At 33.6% G+C, this 11,395-nt stretch overlaps 1 long non-coding RNA gene across 1 annotated transcript; it reads left to right on the top strand.

Annotated features, from left to right (window-relative positions):
* Positions 1-1,017: 1,017 nt before the first annotated feature.
* On the top strand, positions 1,018-3,591 carry LOC149558619 (uncharacterized). Its single transcript, XR_016365049.1, has 2 exons — positions 1,018-1,246; positions 3,302-3,591. It is a non-coding gene; the product is annotated as an uncharacterized LOC149558619 (long non-coding RNA).
* Positions 3,592-11,395: the final 7,804 nt, after the last annotated feature.

The following is an 11,395-nucleotide window of genomic DNA, read 5'->3' as shown; positions in this document are numbered from 1 at the left end:
AAAGGGTGATACACCAAAAGTGATGATGGAAATTCAGATACACTTGATGAAGAGGATTACATTGCTATTTGAAGTGCAAGAAAAACACATCTTCCTGTAAAGATTTGCATAAATAATTTATAATAAGGCTTTAAGAATGAATTAGTAAAAGGAGGAACATAAACACCTCTCTTTAACCAATTTCACTTGTAAAGACACAAATTATAACCTACAAATAAACTTACTCTCCTACAATTAGGTGCTGCAATGAGATAGAATGACAAGGAATAATGAAATTTCACAAGTTGTTCTATCAAATCACTCAGATACACACACATAAATGCAAGAAGAAAGAAGGCTTAACAGTTAACACAAAATAGCATAATCACACTTACTGTAACTTGTATTGTATCTTCAAAAATGAATTACAAATTTTGCAAATACAGTTCAGGACTCAGAAAAGTAGTCACAAAACCCCTATGCATAAAATTAGAACTCCAAAAAAAATGAGTTGCAAAACTCATTAGGTACAATGCCCAACCCTTGGGTCAAATGCATAAATATAGCCCCAAAAGAAGGACTTAGAAACTTCCAAAAATGAAGTCTCCTCACTCATTTGACTCCACTAACTCATAATAAAACCCCCCGAGTCACTCAAAACTACCCCAAAAATGCTCTAATAGGTTGTAAAGACCCCTCACCTGCCATGATGAAGTCAAACTCGACCCCCAAATCCCCTCCTAAAAAGACTCCTAATGTTTTCAAATTGACTCCTTCATTAAAGAGCATAAATATGTAGTTAACTCATTTACCTCTTTTGCATTAATAATAGAAGAAATATTAAATGATTTATAACTTTATCATTTAAATATTTCTTTTACAATGAAAATTATGCAAAAGAAAATAACTAAACAATACCCCTAACTAAAACTTAAGGCATTGTTTAAAATTCAACCCCCCCCCCCCACCCCCCCTTCTCACATAACAAATGTCAATATTTTCAAAAAGGGATAAAAATCCCAAGCATAATCCGTGGACTTCAAAAATGAATGAAAAATGAAATAGGGTGACATATTATTCAACCCTAAAATGGTCTTCATTTTTCACCATTTTGCATCTTTTGAAAAGCTCAGAGAGCAACTGCGGCTAGGGTTTCTTTGGTTATTTGGAAGCCACCATTGTGAAGTAAATTTGCTGGTTATTGTTTGTTATGATGGCCATTGAAGAGTAACAAAAAATTCAAAGTCGCCATTGTGATTAGTGTAAGGTATGCTATTCTGAGTTTTTTAAAATATTTTGTTGGTTGCCATGAATTTGAACATAAGTTTCAAATTTTAATGACTTCTCTAGTATGAACATTTGAAATATTTGTTATTTACTATTTGAAGCCATTATTTTTATGAACACCCAAATGGGGTTTCTCATTTCTCATTGGCTACTTGGGTTTTGCTGCTATCTTCCTGTTCTGAGCAAAAAATTCTTATATCTCTTATGCATATTGCATAAACCTGCAGAATTCAAAGTTTCCCTAGCATTATAAACTTAAGGGGTTTTAACATCAGCTTCAAGCATTACTCACGGCTGTAGCATTTATGCATTTTCTGACTGTATATGAAGCTGCCTTTGTTATTGAGGATCTTCTTGTTGAAACTGAGTTTTAAAATTACTATCCATATCTTTTCTCAAAACTTTCAATTGCAACAACCCACTCTTAATATTTTTAGATTGAAATTATCTCTATCATATGCCCAAAAAATGTATAGGAGAATCCTTTTTTTTTTAAATCTTATTCCCAATGTGTCAGCCTATTCTGTAAAGAGCAATTTGGACATCGAAGAGTTGCATATCTATTCATATATATCATATCCTATAAAATTAACACTTCCATTTTCTAATAATTAAGTTGAAGGGCTATGAGATGATAAAAATTTGTAGGTTTCTTCCATCTTAGCTTCCATTAAACGAAGAAATTCAGTTACCATCTGCTCATTAGTAAATTGGATGAATTCAAAACTTGCATAAAATTAGAACTAAATCCCCTTAATAGGATATACAGTACCAAGCACACTTTTCACTAGACCTCTCAAGTCACTCTCACTAGATCCAGTTCAAAAGCCCCAGATGAGGACTAGTTTAGTAGGTATGAGTTTTACAAGTTTGTGACTTTGAAATGTAGTCCTAGATCCCACTGCTTCCCCTTAACAAAGGTAACCCCAAAAAGCTTTCTGTGTTCTCCCTTGTGCACCATAATCTTGCTTTCAGAAAATGCCTAAAGAAATAAAGTTTGAGCTTCATATATCTGATATTATAAAATCAATACATTAACCTTCCTGAAGATCAAGAAACAATGCAGCTGCAAGAACTCGAAAAACATTACTATCATTGAGTTTTGGATGATGTCCATACAAATAAGAGAGTGCCATGTTGACTACCTCTCTATTGACATTTTCATCATTAATTTGCAATGTAAACCAACTTCTTTCCATGAGCCTCAAAGCATGCTCCTTCAACAATTTTGAAAAGTCACACACAGTCCCAACTCGTATTTAATCTGAAGATCAAGGCAATTAGCCTTCTTCATTTCTTCCATGTGGTATCTTTTGGTATTTTTAGCTTTCCTGAATTTAGAACGAGCCCATTCTATTTTTGAAAAATGATGGATCTGTATACCTTTTCAAACTCCAGTCCCTACAATATCAAACTTGTCCAATGTAAAGAGCTAGGGTGGTCGTCTGCAGTCTTCATAGGCATTACTTATAAGGTAAGGCAATTCACTGTAATTGAGATGATTCTAATGGTTTGGAATATTAGCCTATCAGTCACTACCCATTGTATGACTAGAATGGACTTGATTTGTTCCATCCATTAATGCCTTTTCAATTGAACGGACCTCATCCTTAAGTTGTTGTGTGCAAATTATAAGTCTATGACTTCTAGCTGTAGTTGCCATTATTTATTTTCAGCCATGATTGTGTAGCATATAGATGTAACTTGATCAAGCTTATAATATCCCCAAATGTCTGTTGTAGTTCTTTTAATAGTATCATCACTAATGCTCTTTGCTATAATCTTTTGCATCTTGTGGCATATGAATCTTGTAGCATATCATCTATGAGGTTCGAGCTTGGGCTCGTGACACCCACAAATGACTTTTATTTCTTTGAAAAGCTTACTAAAAATATTTTAAGCATTTCAATTTAATATAGCTTACTTTCTTTTGTAATGAAATGCATCAACAGATAGAATATGTGCAGTAGTAGAGACATTCAGTCATTGCTTAGATCCTTTGGGATCTAATATCGTTTACCTTCATTTTTTGCAGCTACTGAAGAATGCAAAGCTTGGAGCTGGATGATGAACATGCCAAGGAATTAATAACCAGTCAAAGCAAAAGGCAATGACTGGTTATCTCTAACCTCATTTCTTTCCTTCAAACATATTTATCTGTTTGTGTATTCCTTTATGAAATAAAGTTAGTATAGTAAGCTATACTCATGGCTTGTGTGAGATCTTTTCTCCTTTTAGTATTTCAATTCATTTCACTATTTTGTAAACATCACTTGTATATTTAAAAAATGAGTAATACAAGGACTTTTCTATTTTTTCATGAAATGAATGGCACTTATATATTTTCCTTGTTTGAATACTTAAATTTTACACATGTGCAAAATTTTAGTAACATTTTTGGTGACCTCTGTTGTATGTCTTCTTGCTTGACATTTGACCAGTTTACTCTTATTCATTGGGCATAGAGTCTATATTATGCATTCCTAGCACCTAGACCTAATAGAAAGTGACTTCTAAAGTTGCTGGTTTATTTTTGGATGTATGCACGTGAGCATAATAGGAATCTTATTAAGTTGATGGTTATGCAGGGTCAGAACTAAAGTATCAACTTTAGGAGTCAAAACCATCATAGTCAACCATTTGGTTTATGTATGGATGAATGTATGGGCTTGAATGGATGCATGTATGCAATGGATGCATGGATATGCATATATGTCTGGCTAGTAGCCAGACATATTTATTTGTAGTGATATGTATATGCATATGTATGTGTGTACTAGGTATGAGTATGTGTTCAATCACATACATTTATGCATGCATGAATAAAATGGGCGGATAATGACTGCCTAACAATCATAAACTAGAAACTTGACTAGACTAAACTACACAATGAGACAAGAAACTAACCAAGAACATAAAACAAAAACTACATGTGCTTGGACAACACTAAGGAAAAAAAAAAACAAAACTAAAATGCAAACACCTAACCTACCTTAAACTAACCAACAGTGAAAGCCGGTTAGACAAAACCATTAACAGATTGTGAGAAATAACTCCCTTTCCTCATTAACCCTTGATGAAAAATTTGCTTATTGATAGCCATGAAGGGATGAAACAATGATAAAATCTTGACCATTTTAGGAAACACCTTTAGCTTGATAAATATTGTACTTACTTGACCAAGCTGACTGAAACCATCATCATTTTTGGATGGTTCTGCAATAAGCCACACTCCTATAGCAACATCATCTGATGAGGAGTTGATATTAGGTGTGTGCGCACCAACTCCTCCTTCACTCAATTTCATATTCACCATATGTCTAATAGGATAGCCTCTAGAACAAAAAAACTTGGAGTTTTGTTTGCTGATTAGTTGCTCATGATTAATTATTTCAGGATGATGGCCTACTGCTACAACATCTTGTTCTTGATTGAAAACAACTATCTCAAGCTGAAATAATATCTAATTTGCTATCTTATCAGTCTGTTCATACACCACTGTTCTTATTGAGGATGGCTTCTCATCTAATTCTGAACAGAACTTTTCCAAACCATCCCAGAATTGGTCTTCTCCCAAATCTTCTTCATCTTTTAGCATAGTTGATGTATTCAGAACAACATGAGAAATTACAGAAACCTCCTAAAGCAAAGGCAATGAATTGGTATCTAGTTCACTCTGAACAATCCCTTGAATGTCTAAATCTGGAAAACACAAAACTCGTGTCATCTTTATTCTCTCAATCAGATGTTCTGAAATCAATATGGGAGATACTTCAAGTATGATATCCTCTTTAGCAAATAAGGTAGCTCATTGAATGAACCAAATTTTATCTTAGTTGTAGCCTGGTGCTTACATTTTGCTTCTTTTTCTTCACAAAGGGCCTCCTCAAGTAGGCTGATTTCCATCTGATGAGCCTTCTCATTCTTTATGAATTCATTAGCTAGGAGTTCCATCTTCTTACTATACTCCTCTAGCTTTTTATCATGAAATTCTTCATTAGCTTTTAATGCTTGGTGAACATTCTTCTCATGCTACAACTTTTGTACTTCTAACTCTTTTGCATGAAACTCTTCATTGGTTGTTAACGTCCTTTGAAAATCTTCTTCTTTTGTAGCTACAGTGGCAGAAATATTTTTCATCTCTTCGTCAAAAACTTGCTGCAATGTTGTCAGATTGCTTGTAAAGATGGCCTGACTTTATTGTTATCCTATAATGACCTCTTCATACTGCTTCCATCTGGCATCAAATTGCTCCTTTTCTTGTGTTCGCATGTTTTTTTTCTGTGTCTCCAACAACCCTTCATAGTATTTTCTTTTCTTTTCCATCTTTTCATGATGTTTCTCTTGAATAGCCAACACCTCTTGTTGTTGGTCATGAGCTTGAAAATCGAGCTCTTGCTACTGCATGACAAATCTATGTATCTCTTCCAAAAAATGCATCTATTCATGAGGCTGCTGGTATGCATGTCCTTGCCTCCAAGATCCTTCAACAAAGGTGGGTGGGTGGTAAGCAAAAGATGAATGTTGTCCTTTGAATCCTAGCATAAAACTAGCAGTACAACTATCTTGAGATGACTGAAATTCAGGTAATGGAGGAAGAATTTCCTGAAATGGAGCATGGTAATCCATTTTAAGCATTGAATCTACTTAAAACCAGTAGATATGATTGTGGAATTGCTAGATATGCAAAATAATTACCTCTCAAAGGTCTGCAGCCTACTGGATGCATATCAAACCCAACAAGAACTATGAGAACTATGACCTTCATGTCCCACCAAGCGTACCAAAACTATTAAGTATCAGAATTTCCACCCATTATTGAACTGAAAGAGTTCAACAATATTGACTTAACATGGGAATCACTTCACTATGTGGGACATGCAAATAAAGTGAAACCTCTAGGTTCTAGGCTGGCTCCAATTCAATATTTTAGTGAAATCTCTACGAACTTAATTTAGAATTGCAAGGAAAAAGAGAGAAATTTCTGAAAGTAAACCTAAAACCTATAGCCTAAATTATGAAAAAGGTGATACAACAAAAGTGATGATGGAAATTCAGATACACTTGATGAAGAGGATTACATAGCTATTTGAAGTGCAAGCAAAACACATCTTCTTGTAAAGATTTGCATAAATAATATATAATAAGGTTTTAAGAATGAATTAGTAAAAGGAGGAACATAGACACCTCTCTTTAACCATTTTCACTTGTAAAGACACCAATTATAACCTGCAAATAAACTTACTCTCCTATAATTAGGTGCTGGAATGAGACAGAATGACAAGGAATAATGAAATTTCTCAAGTTATTCTATCAAATCACTTAGATACACACACATAAATGCAGGAAGAAAGAAGGCTTAATAGTTAACACAAAATAGCATAATCACACTTACTGTCACTTGTATTGTATCTCCAAAAATGAATTACAAATTTTACAAATATAGTCCAGGACTCAGAAAAGTAGTCACAAAAAACCTATGCATAAAATTAGAACTCCAAAAAAAAAGAGTTGCAAAACTCATTAGGTACAATGCCCAACCCTTGGGTCTAATGCATAAAGATAGCCCCAAAAGAAGGACTTAGAAACTTCCAAAAATGAAGTCTCCTCACTCATTTGACTCTACTAATTCATAATGAACCCCCTGAGTCACTCAAAACTGCCCCAAAAATGCTCTAACAGGTCATAAAGACCCCTCAACTGCCATGATGAAGTCAAACTCGACCACCAGATCCCCTCCTAAAAAGACTCCTAATGTTTTCAAATTGACTCCTTCATTAAAGAGCATAAATATGGAGTTAACTCATTTACCTATTTTGCATTAATAATAGAAGAAATATTAAATGATTTATAACTTTATCATTTAAATATTTCTTTTACAATGAAAATTATGCAAAAGAAAATAACTAAACAATACCCCTAACTAAAACCTAAGGCATTGCATAAAATTGCCCCCCTTCTCACATAACAAATGTAAATATTTTCAAAAAGGGATACAAATCCCAAGCATAATCCATGGACTTCAAAAATGAATGAAAAATGAAATAGGGCGACATATTGTTCAACCCTAAAACAATCTTCATTTTTCACCATTTTGCATCTTTTGAAAAGCTCAGAGAGTTATTTGGTAGCTACCATTGTGAAGGAGATTTGCTGGTTATTGTTTGTGATGATGGCCATTAAAAGTAACAAAAAATTCAAAGCCACCATTGTGATTAGCGAAAGGTATGGTATTTTGAGTTTTTAAAAATATTTTGTTGGTTGCCATGAATTTGAACATAAGCTTCAAATTTTTATGACTTCTCCAATATGAGCATTTGAAATATTTGTTATTTACTATTTGAAGCCATTATTTTTATGAACACCCAAATGGGGTTTCTCATTTCTCATTGGTTGCCTAGGTTTTGTTGCTGTCTTCCTATTTTGAGCAAAAAATTCTTATATCTCTTACGCATATTGCATAAACTCGCGGACTTCAAAGTTTCCCTGGCATTATAAACTTAAGGGGTTCTAACATGAGCTTCAAGCATTACTTGCGGCTGTAGTATTTATGCATTTGCTAACTGTATATGAAGTCGCCTTTGTTATTGAGGATCTTCTTGTTGAAACTGAGTTCTGAAATTACTATCCATCTCTTTTCTCCAAACTTTCAATTGCAACAACCCACTCTTAATGTTTTTAGATTGAAATTATCTCTATCATATCCCCAAAAAATGTATAGGAGAATCCCTTTTTTTTTTAAATCTTATTCCTAATGCGTCAGCCTATTCTAGAAAGAGTAATTTGGACATCGAAGACTTGCATATCTGTTCATATATATCATATCCTATAGCATTAATGCTTCAAATTTCTAATAATGAAGTTGAAGGGCTCTGAGATGATAAAAATTTGTAGGTTTTTTCCATCTTAGCTTCCATTAAACGAAGAAATTCAGCTTCCATCTACTCATTAGTAAATTGGATGAATGCAGAACTTGCAAAAAATTAGAACTAAATCCCCTTAATAGGATATACGGTACCAAGCACACTTTTCACTAGATCTCTCAAGTCACTCTCACTAGATCCATTTCGAAAGCCCCAAATTAGGACTAGTTTAGCAGGTGTGAGTTTTGAAAGTTTGTGACTTTGAAAGGTAGTCCTAGATCCCATTGCTTCCCCTCAACAAAGGTAACCCCAAAAACCTTTCTGAGTTCTCCCTTGTGCACCATAATCTTTCCTTTCATAAAATGCCTAAAGAAATAAATTTTGAGCTTCATATATCTAATATTATAAAATCAGTACATAAACCTTGCATAAGATCAAGAAACGATGCAACTATAAGAACTCAAAAAACATTACTATCATTGAGTTTTGGATGATGTCCATACAAATAAGAGAGTGCCATGGTGACTAACTCTCTATTGAAATTTTCATCATTAATTTGCAATGTAAACCAACTTCTTTCCATGAGCCTTGAAGCATGCTCCTTCAGCATTTTTGAAAAGTCACACATAGTCCCAACTCGTATTTAATCCAAAGATCAAGGCAATTAGCCTTCTTCATTGCTTCCATGTGGTATCTTTTGGTATTTATATTTTTCCTCAATTTAGAATTGGCCCATTCTATTTTTGAAAAATGAAGGATCTATATACCTTTTCAAGCTCCAGTCCCTACAATATCAAACTTGTCTAGTATAAAGAGCCAGGGTGGTCCTCTACATTCTTCATAGGCATTACTTATAAAGTAAGGCAATTCACTATAAGTAAGATGATTCTATTGGTTTGGAATATTAGCCTGTTAGTCACTACCCATTGTATGACTAGAATGGACTTGATTTGTTCCATCCATTAATGCCTTTTTAATTGAAGGGACCTCATCCTCAAGTTGTTGTGTGCAAATTGTAAGTCTGTGACTACTAGCTATAGTTGCCATTATTTATTCTCAACCATGATTGTGTAGCATATAGATGTAACCTGATCAAGCTTATAATATCCCCAAATGTCTGTTGTAGTTCTTTTAATAGTATCATCACTAATGCTCTTTGCTGTAATCTTTTGCATCCTGTGGCATATGAATCCTGTAGCATATCATCTATGAGGTTCGAGCATGGGCTTGTGACACCCACAAATGACTTTTATTTCTTTGAAAAGCTTACTGCAAAATATTTTTAAGAATTTCAATTTAATATAGCTTACTTTCTTTTATAATAAAATGCATCAACAGATAGAATATGTGTAGTAACAGATACATTTAGTGATTGCTTAGATCCTTCGGGATCCAATATCATTTTCCTTCATTTTTTGTAGCTGCTGAAGAATGCAAAGCTTGGAGCTAGATGACAAGCATGCCATGGAATTCATAACCAGTCAAAGCAAAAGGCAATGACTAGTTACCTCAATCCTCATTTCTTTCTTTCAAACATATTTATCTGTTTGTGTATTCCTTTATGAAATAAAGTTAGTATAGTAAGCTATAATCATAGCTTGTGTGAGATCTTTTTTCCTTTTAGCATTTCAATTCATTTCACTCTTTTGTAAACATCAGTTGTATATTTAAAAATTGAATAATACAAGAACATTTCTATTTTTTCATGAAATGAATGGAACTTATATGTTTTCCTTGTCTGAATACTTAAATTTTCCACATGTGCAAAATTTTAATAACAAGTATAAAGAAAAAAAGACCCATTTTTTTATTATTATGAAGAGTTGCTCACAAAAGAAGGTGGAGAGCTCTGAATGAGGGTGGAGAGTTCTAAACATTGTCATGCCCTTGTCATTGGATCATTTTGTTGTTGTGATCTTTACATTTCATTGTCATGCCCTTGCTCTGTGATTTTGTTGTTGTGTATCTCTACATTTTGTTATCATGCCCTTTCTCTATGATTTGGTTGTCATTCCCTTGTGATCTCTACATTTTTTTGTTGTGCCCTTGCTCTACAATTTCATTGCTATGCCCTTGCTCTACAATTTTATTGCCATGCCGTGCCCTTGTGATCCCCATGCCCTTTCTCTAGAATTTTATTCTCATGCTCTAGCTTTGCAATTTTCTTGAAGGGAACTATGTAAATGTTTGTTTCTTTTCCTTCTAAATGGGTTACTCTTTGTATTTCCTTCTAAACATGTATATTTAGAGATCTTTTTAAGGTCCTTATTACATATTAGAACAATAGAAAAATTGATCCAGCTACATACATATTCTAGAATCCAAATAATAAAACAATAAAATTCACTCAACCCGTGCTAAGTGACTTACCTCAAGATCCTCCACAAAAATAATGCAGACTAGGAAAAATGGGTAGAGTTTGCAAGAAATTTTACAAAAACATATCATAATAGATATTTTAAGAAAGAAACTAGCCATAACCCAATTAAATGGGTCTTGTTGCTGATTAACTAGGTTAATTCCTATAGAATTGTCATTAGATTAGGGACAATAAAATGAAAAATCAACTATTCCCAGTTAGTAGGATCAAATACAATTTTCCAAGGTGATAAAATTGTATATACAAAGAATTGAAAAATAACTTCAGTGAAGAGTTGAGTGTAAGGGGCGTAAGAAGCAAGTTCTACTTTTGTGTAAATGCCATAATCACGAGGCTCATTTGCTTGCAGAAGCCTCTACCACAATGACATTACCTCTAAACCATGTGTACATGATATAATTGCATATTCATGACACCTTAGAGAATAGTACAATTAGAATAATAATGAACTAATCTAGACCAAAGAAATCACTATTAAACAAAGACTCCACAAACATCTCAAGTTTCCCTAACTACAATTGCTAAAATTTCTCTTAGACCAACATCTTAGTGACAGTTCTAGAACACGAATATGCTATGAATTTAGATCTATGACTATCTATGCAAGATCTATGTGGAAATGTGGATTATATGAAGATAATAACACTAGAATGATAGAATATGTGCATATGATAAGACTAACCAATGCTAAATGATGCTAGATAAGTGCTAGAATAGTACTAAAATGATACTAAAATGACATTAATTCACTATAGTAACAATGCAAGATGAAAGTTCTAAATGTACCTATAGTGTAGATGCATCAAACTTGGGTCCCTTTGCTCTTGAATTTCCTCCTCTTTATAAGATTTTAGAAGGGGATTCGGGTAAAGATCAGGATTTTACT

Source organism: Cupressus sempervirens, chromosome 5, assembly GCF_028749045.1.
Source record: "Cupressus sempervirens isolate cs-2001-9-10 chromosome 5, ASM2874904v1, whole genome shotgun sequence".
Classification (NCBI taxonomy): domain Eukaryota; kingdom Viridiplantae; phylum Streptophyta; class Pinopsida; order Cupressales; family Cupressaceae; genus Cupressus; species Cupressus sempervirens.
This window is presented reverse-complemented; position numbering and strand designations above follow the sequence as displayed.